Source organism: Chiloscyllium plagiosum, unplaced genomic scaffold, assembly GCF_037043375.1.
Source record: "Chiloscyllium plagiosum isolate Xiang-an unplaced genomic scaffold, Cpla_swu_hap1 HiC_scaffold_2, whole genome shotgun sequence".
Classification (NCBI taxonomy): domain Eukaryota; kingdom Metazoa; phylum Chordata; class Chondrichthyes; order Orectolobiformes; family Hemiscylliidae; genus Chiloscyllium; species Chiloscyllium plagiosum.
Genome location: NW_028270140.1, coordinates 33,335,028 through 33,354,018, shown reverse-complemented (window position 1 = coordinate 33,354,018; position 18,991 = coordinate 33,335,028). Strand labels below are relative to the sequence as shown.

At 40.1% G+C, this 18,991-nt stretch overlaps 2 protein-coding genes and 1 long non-coding RNA gene across 3 annotated transcripts in view; 2 read left to right on the top strand and 1 right to left on the bottom strand.

Annotated features, from left to right (window-relative positions):
- Nucleotides 1-18,991, bottom strand: part of LOC122563096 (TBC1 domain family member 15) — a 204,816-nt gene that overhangs the window by 11,008 nt on the left and 174,817 nt on the right. The gene's annotated exons all lie outside the window — the stretch shown is intronic.
- The window catches only part of abhd17b (abhydrolase domain containing 17B, depalmitoylase), a 65,537-nt gene that overhangs the window by 36,107 nt on the left and 10,439 nt on the right, over nucleotides 1-18,991 (top strand). The gene's annotated exons all lie outside the window — the stretch shown is intronic.
- On the top strand, nucleotides 5,168-17,196 carry LOC148151849 (uncharacterized). Its single transcript, XR_015759965.1, has 3 exons — nucleotides 5,168-5,244; nucleotides 5,934-6,046; nucleotides 17,112-17,196. It is a non-coding gene; the product is annotated as an uncharacterized LOC148151849 (long non-coding RNA).

The window sequence follows — 18,991 nt, the reverse complement described above, 5'->3', positions numbered from 1 at the left end:
CCACAGTATTGGCCTTGGCCTCCGGATGATTAATTATGGTACTTTATTATTATTCTGTCATAATTCTTTCAAACCCCACCCTCCCAAGCCAACCATTGCTAAGTTTATTTACTGCAGCGTTTAGCTACCTCTGGTCTAATTTGTAGCCAATGAAACTGTCTCAATGCAGCTCCACAAGACCTCTCATTATTCTCATAATCTCACAATTGATGTATGGAAGGAGGTGACCTAAAAACTGGATGATATCGCCAATGGGCTCCTTTAATGCAGGCAAGGGAGTGATAGTGCTAGAAAAGTGTTTGAGGGTGGAGTTCTAGTGAGCACCAGCATTGGCCAATTTTTGGGAATCCAGAATCTATCTTCTGCCTTTAACTAGTCTCAAACTTAATGGTTTCAACTTTAGGGCATTAAAAGCAATCGGTGAGGAAACTACAAGTGCGTAGTTATACCTTTCCAAAACCAAAGGTAGTGCTTATGCCCTTGGATTGTAAAATTATAGGAACAACTTTACAATGTTTTATCTAAGAGAGGAGGCATGAAGAAACTAGCTAGGTAAGGACATAGTTGTTTAATATCTGTTGTGAGGAAGTTACTAAAATGTATCCTCAGAGAGACAGGTAATCTCTGACTAATGTAGTTACATTTTTAAAATAAAAAAAGAACTGGATGCTGGAAATCGGAAACAAAATCAGAAATTGCTGGAAAAACTCAATAGGTCTGATAGTATCTGTTGAGAGAAATCAGAGTTAATGTTTTTGGTCCAGTGATCCTCCTCCAGAACTGATGGTAGTTAGGAAAGTGTTGGTCTTTACGCAGAGGATAAGCTGAGTGGAGGGGGTAAGGAGTAAACAATTGGTGGAGATAGAGCCCAGAAGAAAGAAGGACAGATGGATAGACAAAGGAGTGGATAACATTCCTGATAGAGTTTATGCCCAAAACATTGACTCTCCTGCTTCTCAGATGCTGCCTGATCTGCTGTGCTTTTTCCAGCACCACACTTTTCGACTCTGATCTCCAGCATCTGCAGTCTTTACTTTCTCCAAAGGAGTGGATAACAGTCAGCCTAGGAGAACGAATAGCTGCTAATGTGAACTATTTGTGGTTGGTGTGTAATAGCAGGTCATGTGATACCAAGGCCTGCTGTGTGGGAGTTGATGTAAGGTTGTGGGAGAAGGTGCCTCAAGTCTTAAAATTGTTGAGCTCGATATTGAGTCCAGAAGGTTGTAGAGTCCCAAAGCGGAAAATGAGGTGCTATTCTTACACCTAGTGTTGAGTTTTGCTGGAGCACTGCAGCATGTCTGAGATGTTGGCCAGGGATCTCTTCTTCAGAACTGATTGTAGCTAGGAACAGGTTGGTGCGTATGCTAGGGAAAGGGTGGGCGGAGGGTGAAAGAGTGAACAATAGATGCTGATGGAGCATAGATAGAGAGAAAACCTGTTGGGCAGACAAAAGAAATGGGTAAAGGTCAGCCTGGGAGAATGAATAGTTGCTAATGAGGATTGTTAATGGCTGACAGTGGGTTGTTTGTGGTAGCAGTCATGTGATGACACAGCCTGGTGTGTGACGATTGAGGTAAGGAGATGGGAGATGGTGCTCAGCCCTAGAATTATTGAAATCGTTGTTGAGTCCAGAACGTTCCAGAGTTTCCAAGTGGGAAATGAGGTGTTGTTCTTCCAGCTTGTGCTGAACTTCACCGGAACATTGTAGCAAGCCCAAGATAGATGTTGGTCAGGGAACATGGTATTGTGTTGGAATGGCGGTCCACTGGAGTCATTTTTGCGGACAAAACATGTGTTCTGTAAATGAACTTTTTGTAAAATCGTTGATTGGAGAATATTTTCATTAACCATAAGAAATTGAATTTTGGACAGCGAAAGCTCTTTGATCCAGTGTACACATCACTTGAAACTGGTGCACAGTTACAAAAAAATGTAATCAAAAGACTACTGAAATTTTTCAAGTGGGTTACAACTCAGAAGTGATGCTTTGTTTGTAGCAAGTTTTGTTTGGATCCCATCTGGAAGAGTCTGCAATTTGGTGCACCACAATACAAGAAGGTAATATCAATCGTGAAACCAATGTAGCACGGTTTTGCCAGAATGATGTCAAGACTTGAATCTTTCATTATGATGACTGATTACATAATTTTGTAGCTTGTATTCCCTTGAGTTTGGCCGATTGAGGGGTGATCTAATTGAGGTGCTTAAAATGATAAATGGAATAGATAACTTAGTGCAACAAAACTCTTTTCTTTTGAGAAATATAGAACACAGGGATATCAAAGGAAATAGAACCAAGTCAGGTAAATGGAAGTGAGGTTCAGATCAACCATAATCTAATCGAACAGCAAAATGAGCTCTAGAAACAGAATGGCTTCCTTCTGTTTTTCTAATCATTGAATGCTGGTGTAGAACATAAAAACTCCTCGAACTATCTTTTGACAATGTGAGCACCAATTAAGCATAAACTTTGCTAACATGCATACTTCATGACCATGTATGTATTGTTTTTGGAAGGAAACTGCACATATAAAATTCTAATCACATAATCTCAAAATCCTGAGTTTATCAGGTTTATGTTCTCTTTACAATTACAGTTAGAAGGGAAATATAATGGCTTTGTCAACAACTATCTCTCTGGATATTTTAAATTTTGTGAATTTGTTTTGGTTTCACTTCAGTGTTTTGCTGGCAAGCTTATATTTGTAATAAGCTAATATTCATGAACTTTAATATGTTACGACACGGGATAAACCTCTGTGTGCTAATTTAAACCAGATGCACAGAAAAGCTCACCTCGTGCCGTAATGTGTTAAATTTCGAGTGACAAAAAACTATCCCAAATATTCATATTTAAAGAAAAATTTAACAGTTTTATTCTTTAAGTTCAAAAGAGAACATTCGCCAACAACTATTTACAACTACATTCTCTTAAACCTATCTTTTACCTCTCACTCTACAATACTAGTCCGATTTTAAAAACCCCAGTTAAGATTTACAAAAAAAAATCACATTTCAAAACCAGCCAGCTTTTGCTGTCTGCTTGGTATCTTCATCTGTACTTTCCTGAGTCTTTTATTTGGTCTTCTGTTTAACTACTTTCATATGAAAAGGTATCTTTCAGAGAGGCTTGCAGGCCATATCATCTTTACCGCTCTGGCTAACTTTTCAAAATGTCCGATTTTTTAAAATACCCCAAAATATTGGACTATCTCATTGGTTTACGTCATCAAAATGTTAAAATTCAAATTCAATTGAATGTTTGTATCCTGGACCATAACTTAAATTGATTGGACAAATTCAAATTTGTTGTATACCATGGTAACACAGCTCCAGTTATTTGTTTTCACAACCAAATGTTACATTTTAAATCTTTCAGCACACTCTAACTCTCTCTTAAAGGTTTACACCTACACCTTTGTAACAAATAATTATAGCAGAGTGTGCTGTCATCCCATTTATTACTGAATTACTTTCCTGATGCAGGCAAGGCGTTTGATAAAGTCAGATGTCTGAAAACAACTCTGCACTTGGATCTAATCTGACCAACAGATTAACTTTCCCAACCTAACTTTGTGGCGCCCAAATATTGGGACACGACAATAATAGGCTGCTACTAGTTCCGTGCAAAGAGCAAAGCACTTAGATGTCACACTATATCTGGCTATAAGCCAGAAGCTGTGGATAAAATGTCCAAATCAATAAAAGAGACGTGTATTCTGCTTTATACATATTTGGAATTCCATTCTTTGGCAAAATGGAGTAGCTAGAATTGAGGATACTCAAGTAAAGCAAGATCGTACAAATCCCAAGCTGCTTCCTGCATATTAAGTAGCATGAGGTAAATACCTGCTTTGCCACTCATTTCCTTTGAAAATTCGATGACTGTGCGTACCTTTCCAGACAATAGCTACAGAGCCTATGAATAGCTTATGGTTCAGATGTAGCAGGATCTAAGAAATAATTGTTTTAAATCCACTGGCTTGCTGTATTTTAATGCCGTATAATGCTGTTGGTTTCTGGAATGATGAGAAATTAGCAAAGTCTAGTGTGGTTGTCGCATTGATAGAGGCAGTGAGAACATAGGAGTAGGCTATTCAGCTCCTTGGACCTGCTTTACCATTCCAGACCATGGCTGATCATGTACCTGAAGGTTATTTTCACAAACTATCCACACATTCCTTGAGGTTATTTATCTAGAAATCAATCTTGAACATAGTCAATCTTTGGGCTTCCAAACCCTCTGGGTTTAAAAACAAATCCTCCTGTCTTAGCTCTAAGTGCTTACCCCTAATATTCTAAGATTGCATCTCATGATTCCCAAACCAGGGGAAATAACTCTTCTGCATTTACTCTTGTCTAGTCCTTCAAGAATTTTGTAAATTTCAATGAGATACTTTCTCATTCTTCTAAACTCCGGTGAATGCAGTCCAGTCTCCCTTGGACAAACCTGCCATCCTAATAATTAGTCTGATGAATCCTGTTGCAATTTCTCCAATTTGAAAGCGTATCCTTTCAAAAGTAAAAGGACCAAAATTGCACAAGATGCTTCAGATGTGGTCTTACCAAGGTTTTATATAAAATGCTTCCCCGTTACTTGCTGCCCCTGCATGTTAGCTTTCTTATGAATATTCATAATATGTTCATATTATATGGGAACTTGGGTTCTAAAGTAACGAAGAAATGGATTTTAGTTTTCAGGTCCGTGATGATCTGATTTGTTTTTATTTTCAAAGGTCATTTTGAGCAGGGAGTTCAAAGCAAGATTACAAGAAGTAATTTGATATTAGCTAAATTTAACTGGAGAACGAATTGCTAAGATGGTTACTGATTTGAGTTTTATGATTCACACACTGACTGACACACACACACACACACACACACACACACACACACACACACACACACCCTAACTGTCTAAGATTTCTGCTAGGATAAATATGATATTAATGTAATTAGATTGTTTCAGTAATTCTTGAATAGCATAAGTTGTATTTTGTCTTTGAGAATATCTGCTGACGCTCTCAAAATACTGTCAATGCGCATATACCAAATGCAAATGCACAGTATCCTGCTAGTTATATTGTTTCTTCCCATGTGCTCAGGAAACGCAGACTTTGTCTTTTGTGTAATAAAATTTTAAATTAATACTTTTAATAGATGCACATTGGCAGCCACTTGTGAATTTGTCTTATAGAACATTACAGTGCAGTACAGGACCTTCGGCCCTCGATGGTTCTACAGGTCAGTGCAACAATCTGAAGCCCATATAACCTACACGATTCCATTCTCGTCTATATGCCTATCCGATGACCGTTTAAATACCCTTAAAAGTTGGCGAGACTAATACTGTTGCAGGCAGTGTGTTCCACACCCTTACCACTTTGAGTAAAGAAACTACCTCTGACATCGGTCCTATATCTAACACCCCACAACTTAAAGCTATGTCCCCTCGTGCTAGCCATCGCCATCTGAGGAAAAAGGCTCTCGCTGTCCAATCTATCTAACACTCTCACTATCTTATATGTCTCAATTAAGTTGCCTCTCAACCACCTTCTCTCTCACGAAAGCACCTCAAATCACTCAGCTTTTCCTCAAAAGACCTTCCCTCCATACCAGACAACATCAGAGTAAATCTCCTGTGAACCCTTTCCAAAGCTTCCACATCCTTCCCATAATGCGGTGACCAGAACTGTATGCAATACTCCAAATGTGGCCACACCAGAGTTTTGTACAGCTGCAGCATGATCTCATGCTTCCTAAGAACTTGTGAAAGTTCTTGTCTAATATTTCTTTAGAGAAATTTGAGATTTTGAATAACTTTTCTATATTCATATGTAACTGGTATGGTTTTTAAATGTGGCCAGTCAATTTACCATCAAATACCTTTGTTGAATTTTAAATACTATTTCCCATTCTTTTGCACCATAAAGGGCAGCAGCCAAAAGCAGAAAACTCTTGCGATGAATATGGACAAATTGTTCAATTTGCTCCATCAGCTTTGTCTCTCGAGATTATCGCAGAAATCTTTGATCTCCATTACAATGTAAGCAATACCTAAGAAAATTACGTTGCTTATGGTAAACATAGCCGTTGTTGTTATATGCTGGGACCATAATGGCTTTTAGTGACATATGAACTAGGATACTGTTTGGTGCACCAAAACTTCCCAATCTCTAACAATTTAAGAAAAGCTCTATATTTTTGTTACTCTTTATCAAAGTGGCTAACCTTACAATTATACTCCATCTGCCCTATTTTTATATTGTTATGAAGGAGTGAGTGTACTTTGAGGGTTAAAAGCAGCAGAACTACCATACACAGCACCAAGTGTTCTCAATAAGGCAACAGTGTAACACTTGGTCGAACAACTCGATTAGCTCGTTGCCTGGAGACAAAAACACAAATTCGAATTCAGCCAATCAGTTTAAATTAAACCCCAAAAAATATCGAACTCCAGTCCAGTTTGAATTTAGTATATTGACAATCTTAAAAATCAATCTCTCAATCAAATACTCCGGGGTATAAGACTGGGGAAAATTGAACAGTAAAGAGGAGATCTGCCAAGCCCAGCCTGTAAACAAACTTCTTGAAAAATAGCTCTCTTAAAAGTACCTTCTCTATCAGTAACCTGTGATGCAGAAATTTCTAAGAAGAAGAAAAAAAGACACCGGAAGATCCAAATAGAAGAGCGAAAGCTGCCTGTTTTTCAGAAGTCTGGTTTTGTAAATCTTAATTGGGAGTTTTATTCGACTAGTATTATAGAAGGGAAGGTAAAAGATAGATTAGAGGAAGAAATTGTGAGTAATGGTTAGTTAATTATTCTCTGTTTACTTTAAGAAATAAAGTTGTTAATTTTTACTTTAAATAGTTCTTGGACACTCGAATTTTTACAGATTACTGCATGGGATAAACTTTTTCTACGTTGCTGGTTTTAAATTTAGCAGGAGGGTTTACCCTGTGCCATATCAATATACCCACCCTACCCAAATCCTGTTGACGCCTCTATTGCATCATAAATTTCCTAACTTCTATTCATTTCTTGTACACTACTTCAGAATTTTAAAATTCTGAAGGTCCATGTTAATGAGTTTAGTACAGTTAAGAATTCATGAGGGGTTTCTTCTGTCTTTTTAACTGCCTTAGAGCTTAAGATCTTCTGTCCAGCTCCCACAAACTATGATTCATGTCCAATTTGGCAGGAAAAGAACAAAGGAAGCATACTATTTAAAAGGAATAATGGCAGAAGTTGGCAGAGAGAGATTTTGTCTTGTACATGAATAATAAAAATGTTAGCATATAGGTAGAGCAAATGGTTAGGATGGCAAATGGCATGTTATTATTTATTGGAAGGGGCATAGAATACAGAAGCAGAACCTCGTTGCCTGCAATACTTCTGGCCAGACTATACTTGTGTAAAGCAGATGGATTGTTGGCAGCATGAAGACTGCATCACTGACAAAGTGGCTTGAATTGTACTGGCAGTTAAATATATCTTCTATCTTTTCTAAAATATTTGTTTTTCTTTGAATTTTATGTTGCACAGCACTTTATGTTTAAAAGTTCTTGTGCTAGCCATGACATGTGACCTTCTCTGATCTGGCAAAGGCCAAATTAAGATGCTGCCTGTGCTTCATTCTATAATGGCTGTGCGCATTTAAGTTTAATTCGCAAGCTAAGACCTGACCAAATGTTTGCTTCTCTGAGGTCATCATTTCCTCCACAATATTCCTTAAATATTCCTCTGCCTTTAAGTAACTATTAGCTACATTGAGAATATTGAGATTTTTGTTTTGCTTTTCTTTGCTTCTTCCCCCATTTCTGTTGCAGGTATTTGAACACATTGGTTGTTTAAACTATTTGGTAAAATTCTTATTCCTGTTTGACAAAGAGAAAGTCTGGAAATTAACATGTGGACAGTCTGATCAGTTGTACCTCCCTCTGTGTTCATTGAAGCATTATCAAGTTTGTCTGTATTTGTTAAAATCGGTTTTTATTTCAAACAAGAATTCAAATATATTTTAGACAGAGAAATAATTTATTACAATTTGACAACCGTTCCTTCCATAAGTTAAAATGCACCTGTAGGCTAAATTTGAATCCATTTGTAAAACTATTGATAAAAGGTTCCTGGATAATTATGCTGAAAATATGAACTGGTTATAAATGAAAAGGTGATTCACACAAGTTTCATCCAGCTCAAATGTTTTATTTAAAAGAAAAGCCCCCTTCCTCTCGCTTCTGCCTCCTTCATGTTTAAATACATAGCATAAATTGGAATTCACTGAGGACCAGGACGTTTACAGATTGAGTCTTCAGTCGTTATAAGATTCTTATTGGATTGGCTGATGGATTCATTATGTGAAGAGTCCTAACTCCCCCTGCATCTAAAAATGCCTCCACAGTGCTGAGGGAATACTGCGTTATTGGTGTTGCCCTTCCAATTTGATGAGAAATTGAGGCACTCTGCTCTCTCAGGTGGATACAAAAGTTCCAATTTCCTGATTTAGAAGAAGATGCAAAAGACTTGTATTTATGTTTATATGGCATCTTCACTGTCTCATCACTTTACAAGTTGCATTATCAAACAAAATTTCACACTGAACCAAATAGCAATATGATGTGGCCAGTCACCAAAAGCTTGTTTAAAGAGGTGGGTTTAAGGAGCATTTTAAAAGAGGAAGGAGATGTGAAAAAGCTGAGAGGGTTGGTGGGGGGGAGGGGATGAAATTCCAGCACTTAGGAGGCTTTGGCAGCTGAAGGCACAGTCACAAAAGTTGGAGCAATGAAATTCATAGATATTTAAGACGCTAAAATTGAAATTTTGGAGTGAATTGAATCCTGGGGGGTTGTAGGGCAGGAGATGACAAAAATGGGGAAGGGTGAGGCTATGAAGAAATCTGAAAACTAGAAGAATTTTAAAGTCAAGGTAGTACATTCTGTATGCTGTTCTGATAAATATTAATCCCTCAGCCAATATCTCTCAACTGATCATCTGGCCAGCTGTCTTATTCTTGTTTGTGGGCAAATGATATGGGTACATTGACTGAGCCTTTCCTGCTTTACAGTAGCGATTACCCTTGCAGAATGTTTCATCAGCTGTAAAATACTTTCTTGGATATCCTATGCAAATTCAAAGTTCATTTCTGGTTTTAATGTCCAAAAGTATTTTTCATACATTTCATGATTGTGTATGCATAAATCATGATCCATTTAAATGGCCTATTGGGCTTTAACTTTTGATTAGTCTAGTACACATTGGCTCCATACTTAATTTAGAACTCTGGGCTTTTTATGTCTGCTCCTCCTTATTGTTTCACTGCTCTGCAAGAATTTTAATTCTTGTAGAATTCGAACATTCACCCCTTGAGTTTGTTTATCACACTTTTTGGTACTGTGGTTCAAAGGGCCTTAATTAGCCATAATGAATTAAATGTTTTAACGAGCAATAATTCTACCCATGTGTACACTAACATTTTATTTTCATTTTCCCAAATGTCAGCAAGTCTTTTCTGTCAAGGTGGCAGTAGAGTGGGAAATGGTTATTGATTAAGATAGTCCCAATGCATTATTGCCATATACATTTTTCTCATTTAGATTCATTTCAGCTGTAGTCATTTACTTAGTCATAGAATTCGAGTTATACAGCATGGAAACAGGCCTTTCGATCCACTAGTTGATACAACTTGCTGACATGCTGTTCTATCTTATCAACTGTACAGAGTCATGCAACATGATTATTTTAAAAAACTTTGGGGAAAAATGTTTCTTAAATTTAAGTGGCTCACAAACCAATTATTAGAGGGGTGTGTTTTGGCCAAGGTGTAAAAACAGGCTAAATGAGACAAAGCTAATGAGGCAGCTGTTTAAAAGTCTGGATTTAACACACTATTTTGATCCTAATTGTTGATTACTGTAATTTGAACTTGCCTGGATACTGAATTAGAAATGTACAGATTTGGTTCAAGTGATGCAGTTTTTGTGGAGCACTATATATTGATTCTTTGCTCACACTCCCACCTCTAGCTGCCTTACAATAGCACGTTACAGGAAAGTTTACAGACCAAGGGAGAGGATGTGCAGATCCTTGGATATGGCACTGGAGGTCCCAGTAGAGGTGAACTAGAGGATAAGAGATGCAATTAGCTTCAAGGGGAAAGGGTAGATGTCTCATTGCTCTCCTGTTCCTCTGTCTCAGCAACTAGTACTGCTATGCCTGACCTAATGTCGTCCTCCCATTCCTCATCCAGACAAACTGAGTACCTTACAAAATGGTCCTTGACCAAGCATTTTCTCCTGGTGACTCCTGTTAGGTGTCCAGTAAGGTACAGTAGCACAGCACTTACCTGAAACACTACCAGTTTTCAAACTTGTACTGACATTCTGCCTCACCACCTGTTTTTTTAATCTCTGTACTGTCTCTGAATTGTCTGACATCAGGTGGTGGCAAAATTTCCTTCAATCCAGCAACTGAGACTAAACTGGACTTGTTCCGACCTTAATGTGATATTTGACCTCAAGCTGAGCTTCTGTCCATTTCCCCACCACCTCAATAAGACAGCTGTTTCAACCCCGTAACACTACCAACTCCATCTCTGCCTCAACTTTTATTTGCTACTGAAATCCTCATCCGTGCCCTTTATTACTCTGAGTTGTCTCTGTTAATGCTCTCACTGCCTGTCTCCCATCTTCTGTTCACCTTAAACCTGAGTAATCTAAAATGCTGTTCTTGTAACTCATACCAAGTCATGTTCACCCACCAGCTTTGCACTTTCTTTCCCTCTCCCCGTCGTACTAGACTAGTCATGATAACCCCCCAAGGATGGTAACGCTATTGAATGCAATATGGTAATGGCTAGATCATACAATCCCTACAGTGTACAAACAGGCCATTTGGCCCAACAAGTCCACACAGACCCTCCGAAGAGGAACTCACCCAGATCCATTCCCCTACCCTATTACTCCACGTTTAGAGCCAAGCATGTGGTGCTGGAAAAACGCAGCAGGTCAGGCAGCATCCGAGGTGTGGTCGGCATGGTGGCTCAGTGGTTAGCACTGCTGTCTCACAGTGCCAGGGATCCGGGTTCAATTCCCGCCTTGGGCAACTATCTGTGTGGAGTTTGCGCATTCTCCCCGTGTCTGCGTGGGTTTCCTCTCACAATCCAAAGATGTGCAGGCTAGGTAAATTGGTCATGCTAAATTGCCCATAGTTTTAGGTGAAGGGGTATGGTTGTGGGTGGGTTGCTCTTCGGAGGGTCGGTGTGGACTTGTTGGGCTGAAGGGCTTGTTTCCACACTGTAGGGAATCTAATGGAGCAGAAGAATTGACATTTCGGGCATAAGCCCTTTATCAGGAATTCGGGCATAAGCCGAAATGTGGTTTGTCTTGCTCCTCGGATGCTGCCTGACCTGCTGTGCTTTTCCAGCACTACGCTCTCGACTCTGATCTCCAGCATCTGCAGTCCTGACTTTCTCCTACTCTACATTTACCTCTGACTAATACGCCTAACCTACACATTGCTGAACTCGATAGACAATTCAGCATAGCTTATTCACCTACCCTGCACCTCCGTGGATTGTAGGAGAAAGCCGGAGCACCTGGAGGAAACCCACACAAACACAGGGAGAATGTGCAACTCCACAGACAGTCGTCTGAGGTTGAAATTGAACCCAGGTCGCTGGCGGTGAGAGGCAGCAATGGCTAACCACTGAGCCACCAATCATTGCCTGGCATTTGTATGTTGCAAAGTTTACTTCCCTCTGGTCAGTCCCAATCTAGATATTTCCAAGTCTTGCTGCACTTAGGCATGGATTGCTTCAGTTTCACAGGAGTTGTGACCGGTTTTAAACATGGTGCAGTTATCAGTGAGCAACCCCATTTCTGTACTTCTGATGGAGGCCAGGCTGTGGTTACAAGACCAGATCAGAGGTGAAGAAGTTCTCATCCTGTCTCTGGTCTACATGAGCAGTGTCCCCTCCAAACTGCAGCTGCATGCACACAGTGCTGCTTCAGTGTTTCCTACAAAGCGATTTGTTGTTGGTATTCCAATGGTATCATTGATTTCTGGTTCCTGATGTTGCTGCTGAGCACAGGCCTTCAACATTGACACCATCAAGCATAAAGCAACCTGCTTGAATGGCACCATATCTACAAACCTCCACTACCAATGCTCAATAGTGGCAGGGTATACTCTGCAAGGTACATTGGCAGAAATGTACTAGGCTCATTAACATTGTCTAAGCCCATGACCACCACCATTTGGACGGATAAGTGCATGGAATAGAATCTGTCAAAATCACTCTGCATTCTGACTTGGAAATATATTGCCATTCCTTTAGTGTCACTAGGTCAAGATCTGGAGCTCCCTTTCTGATGGCATTATGGGTGTACTGAAACAAAATGAGTCCTGTTTGGCGGGCGCTGTTCTTAAAATTTTTCTTGTCATTGTTTAGATATAGCAGTACAGCACTAATGTGAAATAACAGGCCACAAATTATATATCCATCTCCACTGAAGCCCTGATCCTTGCTATCTGACAAACTTCACAAAAATTTTCTTTGTCATGCTTGCTCTTTTCTTTCTATTCAATGAGATCAATTAAACAAGTTTTAATAGGAGTTTCTATACTGTACTGAATGTCATGCCGACTGCAATTAAGCAAAGACAAGGTTTTCTAAGCAAAGGTCAGAGTGGGTGAAAAGCGTCCACTTTTGGTAGCCGTCAAAATCCTCTTGTACATTCCTGATATTTTTCTTCATTCAAAGGGTTAACTGCATCATGTGAGTTCATTGTTTCCACATTAAAACCTTCAGCCTGAATATCTTCCTCAAGAAATTAATGCCACTAATGTCAGATCATGTTTCCTCTCCAGCAGATGTATTTACTGCAATATAAGTTTCACAATTCATGCTTTTTGTCTTTTTGAGTTATCTTCATACAGAGGAATAAATTTCCATGTTCTCACATTGTCTGTCTGGTCATCTCTGAAAATCAATAATGGAAGAAATATCTGAATACCTCAAACATTGAAAAAATTATACTAGCCATTGGTTCACTCTGTTTCTTTGGTTGGTGTGATTGACAGATCGTTGCTTTTGTGGACCACATCAGACAAGGATTAAGCTAATGTAATTTATTGTGAGACTGTCTACACCATGTGATTCATAATATGAAGTGTAGATTGGACTGTACAAAGACTGTTATCCTGCTGGCTTCAACTCCCTACCCTAATAGAACAGGTCAGTCATCTGCACATATTCCAGCAGGGAATGCCTTACGATTCATCAAACTTGCCTATCCTTTTAAAATTTTCAAATGGTGTTTCAGTAGTTCAATTTTTGATTTTTACAGATATGAAATATTGGCATGGGTCCTTACTTTTTATTGCTGACTGGGTTCACAAATATGCGAAAAGCTGACACATACAGTAGATAGAGCACTCATTACTGTTCCAGTGCAGTAAGTTGAGATGATTTGAGCCTTTTATTGTTTTGACAGTAATTCTTCTTCTTGGAAGAGCTATTGAAGGCTCTGAGCCAACACAGCCTGTCACGTCTTGCTGTAATTGTACATTGTTTCACACTACTGACCAAATGATCAAAGTCCAGGAGTGGATGAGGCCAATGTAGCATGCAATAAGATTCATGGAAATGTGGGAAGAATGTTAATTGTGCCAATACCTCTGACTGCAGTGTAATATCTACTTTGTCCCTTTTTGCTGTGCAATCAGCTTCTGAAAATGAAATTGATGCAGTTTGCCAGCTGAAACCAAAACCAAAAACTATTGAATCAATGTTGGAAGTGCCTCCAGTGAATTGGGCAAGGTGTGAATTTCCAAGTATGACATATCTTAAGGAATTATTCTCTTGCTCTATCTTTGTAGAACTATAAGTTTTTAATTTCCTAGTTCACTCAATTTTAGTTTGGAATTGTTAACCATCTGTGCTTCTACTACCCTTTTATAGACAGAGTATTTCAGTTAATTATCACTTGCTGCATTAAGTTCTTCTACACCTCCTCTCCGCATCTCTTAAGGGCAGCACAATGGCAGAGTGGTTAGCACTGGTGCCTCACAGCACCAGGGACCCGAGTTCAATTCCAGCCTTCATTGTCTGTCTTCGTGGAGCTTGTACGTTTTCTTCATGCCTGCAAGAGTTTCCTCAGGGTAATCTGGTTTCCTCCCACAGTGTAGAGATGTACAGTTTACATGGATTAGCCATGCTAAAAATTGCCCTAAACTATCCAGGGGTATGCAGGTTGGGTGGGTTAGCCATGGTTTAAAAAACCCACGTGGGGTTACAGGAATGATGTGTGTCTGGGTTGGCTGCTCTTCAGAGGGTCAGTGAGAATCAGTAAAGTAAATGGCTTTTTACTGCACTGTTGGAGTTCTGTGATGATTAACTCTGTGGCCCTAATCCTTGTACCATTCAATAGACTCTTCTCTATCTATTCCATCAAACCCTTAGTAGCTGGCATTAAAAGCAGAAGACATTTCAAGTGGTTTTCAAAGTCATGACAGGCTGAGAAGCTGTTTCTAGTGGTAGAAAGGTAAGTAATCTTTTCAGGAGGTTGACAGAAGAATCAGAGGTGATACAAAGAAATATTTTCTAACACAGCAACTTATACGATCAGGAATGTGTTGCCTCGAGGGAGGTGGCAGTGAATCAATTCTTATTTTTAAAATAATTCTTTTTGAAAGAGAATTAGCTAAACACCCTGAAAAGGAATAAGATTTGTAAGGCTGTAGGGAAAAGACCGGGAGAGTGAGAATAATTGCTAATAGCTCTGAAAGATTTGTTACAGTTCAAATGGCATCTTGTACTGTAAGGCTCTGACTGCATTTCATGTGTTAACACTGATGATGTGTCGCAATAGTGTGCGCTTATTAAATAGTGGTTGGGAACAATTGCCTGGGGTTCTATGTCTCGATATCCGCTGAGCATTTCCAATAAGTGTGAGCAATTATTATTCAGGGAGCTGGTTCTATAAGAAAGAATAGATAGGGAGCAGATGTGTTGTTAACCTTTCGATTTATTTTCCAAGTTCTATTCTTCAGTTTGTCCAACTGGGATCGTTAGTTAACTGTATAATACACCTCCTCCCACCCCGCCCCCTGTAAAAACGCCATCCCATTCTCCCAATTCCTTCGTCTCCGCCGCATCTGCTCCCAGGAGGACCAGTTCAAAATACGCACAACACAGACGGCCTCCTTCTTCAAGGACCGCAATTTCCCCCCCGACGTGATCGACGATGCCCTCCACCGCATCTCCTCCACTTCCCGCTCCTCCGCCCTTGAGCCCCGCCCCTCCAACCGCCACCAGGACAGAACCCCACTGGTCCTCACCTACCACCCCACCAATCTCCATGTACAGCGCATCATCCGCCGTCACTTCCGCCACCTCCAAACGGACCCCACCACCAAGGATATATTTCCCTCCCCTCCTCTATCAGCTTTCCGTAGAGACCACTCCCTCCGCGACTCCCTTGTCAGATCCATACCCCCCACCAACCCAACCTCCACTCCCGGCACCTTCCCTTGCAACCGCAGGAGGTGCAACACTTGCGTCCACACCTCCCCCCTCACTTCTCTCCAAGGCCCCAAAGGAAACTTCCATATCCGCCACAGATTCACCTGCACCTCCACCCACATTATCTACTGCATCCGCTGCAGCCGGTGTGGCCTCCTCTATATTGGGGAGACAGGCCGCCTACTTGCGGAGCGATTCAGAGAGCACCTCTGGGCCACCCGGACGAACCAACCCAATCACCCTGTAGCACAGCATTTCAACTCCCCCTCCCACTCCACCGAGGATATGCAGGTCATTGGACTCATCCACCGCCAAACCACAACAACGCGACGGTCGGAGGAGGAGCGTCTTATCTTCCGACTGGGAACCCTCCAACCACAGGGGATGAACTTGGACTTCACCAGTTTCTTCATCCCCCCTCCCCCCACCTTGTCTCAGCCGAATCCCTCCAGCCCGGCACTGCCTTCCTGACCTGCAGTCTTCTTCTTGACCTCTCCGCCTCCACCCTACTCCGACCTATCACCCTCACCTTGACCTCTTTCCACCTATCACATTTCCAACGCCCCTCCTCCAAGTCCCTCCTCCCTACCTTTTATCTTCTCCTGCTGAACACTCTCTGCTCATTCCTGAAGAAGGGCATGTGCCCGAAACGTCGAATCTTCTGTTCCCTAGATGCTGCCTGACCTGCTGTGCTGTTCCAGCAATAAAGTTTCAGCATAGGAAAAATTCCGTATGATATCTTGGATAAAACTGGTTTATTGTAATGTACCAAGATTTTCTTGTATGAAGAGTGAAACGAGGTTTAATTCTGAGATTTTCAGTTTGAATGCATAATCTACAGTTTTAGTTGGAATCCATCATTGGCCCCCACTCCAAGGAAACAGCAGAAAAGTCAGATTTCCTACTTCAGGGATGCATCATATATGATTGCGTTGAAATGTTTAGCCAGCAATTATTCTTTTATTTCCTTTATCAGGGCCACTGAGTTCAGCTTTCAAATATGATCTTTTGTTTGGAAGAAATAGCTGTGAAGAATGGATTAACCATATATTTTTAGAATTGACTGCTGTTACCTTGCAGTTTTGCTGCAATGTAGGCACCATCCAGTTATGTGTGGGCTATTTTGTTCTGGACAATTATTTTTAAGTTCCCCTTGGCTTTTCGTGTTTATATTTGACAGAAAGATGACTAGGAAGCCGTGGGATCACACTATTCATGTATGCATTCTTTATTGAGCACTATACATCTCTTAATTCAAAATCCATTTTTAACTCCTAAAAAGACTTGATTTTATATTTTATTAACTCGTTTATAGGGGAAGCTGTATTTATAGTCCACACTGGTTTCCTGAGTCTTAATGTTGTTAATAGACAACTTTGTAGTCTTGCTTATCATTAAGTTAAATATTTGAGAATGCTGTTTTACTGGAAGCACTGTTTTCAGTGTTAGTGTCAACCTGAGAATTATGGAACTTCTGAAAATCAGTGGTGTCCATACGTTAACTTGGTGTTGTCTTATAAAGCAAACTTTTAACTTTGGGATTGGAGGTATGGATTAAATACAAGTTATCATGCTTTCTAAAAGGTAACGATGAGGGAAAACTAGATAAACGAGGAGAAAAGAAAAGAGGATAATGCTGATGGAACAAGGTGAAGAGGAAAAGGAGATGGATGTGGACCATAAAGAGCAGAATAGATTTCTACTGTATATGGTATGCAACAATACTTGGAAATACCTTCACTGTCTGAGTGACAGAAAATGTGCATATGAACATACAAACTAGGAACAGAAGTAGGCCCCCTGAACCTGCTCTGCCATTCAGTATGATCATGGCTGATCTGTCAATGATTTGAATTCCATATTCCTATTTACCCCAATAACCTTCAATTCCCTTGCGTGATGATGATCCGTATACCTCTTCAAAATATTTAAGATCTTGCGTCCACTACTCCTGAAGCGGTGTTTTAAATTTGCATAATCATCTGAGTAAAGGTTCTCTGTCTGAAAAAGGAAGCCAGATTGCTGTTTCGCTCAGTCATTATAAGTTTTGACTTGATTATTGATGTAAAGACATAAGTGTATATCACCAGAGTCAGGTGAAGAAGGATCTGTTCTCTTTTTAAAGAAAAAAAAATTCAGGTATATCAAAGAACAACACAAAAATGGTGCCCCCTGGACATTGCATTTACAAGTTTTTAGTTTGTTGTCATGTGGTTGGAATCAGTCACGTACGTTACAGGGCTGGCAGCATCTACAGCGAGAAGGCAGAGTTAACGTTTTGGGTCCAGTGACTCTGCTTTCACTCCACAGATGCTGCCAGACCTGCTGACTTTGTCTAGCAGTTTTGTTTTTGGTTCAAATTTCCAGCATCGACAGTTCATTGGTCTATTTTACATTATAATCCATGGATCATAACAAATGTGTGCATTTTGAAATTTTTAGAGGACTATGGTGCAAATTGTTCTATGCATGGATAGCGACCAGTGTTGGAACATGCTGGTTTTAAAACATGCTGAAGTTCTTAAACAGAGTTTCGGTAGCTTGGAAAAATACTAAGAAACAGCAATTTCAAAAGTTGGAACAGGAATGGTAGTACAATATCCCTGGGGTATTGGGACTGCTTCTGAGGGAAGGGGTACATGTACACGATGAACAAGTTGCACTCTAACCGATCTAGGATCAATCATACGGCATGACAGGGTGGATATAGATGAAGTATTTCCCCTGACTGTGACTCTAGAACCAGGAGGCATACTGAGGATAAGAGGCAAGCGATTGAAGATTGAGATAAGTTTCTTCACTGAGGGTGGTAAACCTTTGGAAATCTCTGTTGTGGAGAGCTGTGGAAACTCAATCATTTGAGGAGGTTCAAGGACAAAACCAACAGGTTTCTGGAGACTCACATTAAGGGATATGGAGGTAATCCAAAAACACTGGCAATTAAGTGATTAGTTATGATCTGAACAGCAAGGCAGCTTGATGAGTGAATATCCTATTCCTGTTCCTTTTTTTCTCTATGCTATGAATTTTCTTTTTGGCTGCATGGTTAATTCATGCCTTTTGGAGAGTATTTGCAGGGGCAGCCAAAATGTAGCAAAGGTGCGCAACATTGTGATGTGAACAGAGCAAAAAAAGCAGAAGCAAAATTAGAAATATCCCAAAGATTTAAGGCATAGGAATGACAAAACATTCTTTTCCAGTGGCATTTGTTGGGATCAGAACACTGTTCCTCAAAACCTGCTAGAAACTACTTCCATAAATAATTTTTCAAAAAGGATTTTGACAGGTGAGGAATTTGATGGTTACAACAAAAAATAAGTGTGGGCTGAAGCACAGCTTCTCTTTCTACCATTAGATGTAGGATCAAAAGTAGGCCATTCAGCCCATCGAGTCTGCTCTGTCATTCAGTATTGTTGATAATCCAGTAATCTCATAATCCTCAACTCCACTATCTCCCCTCTTAC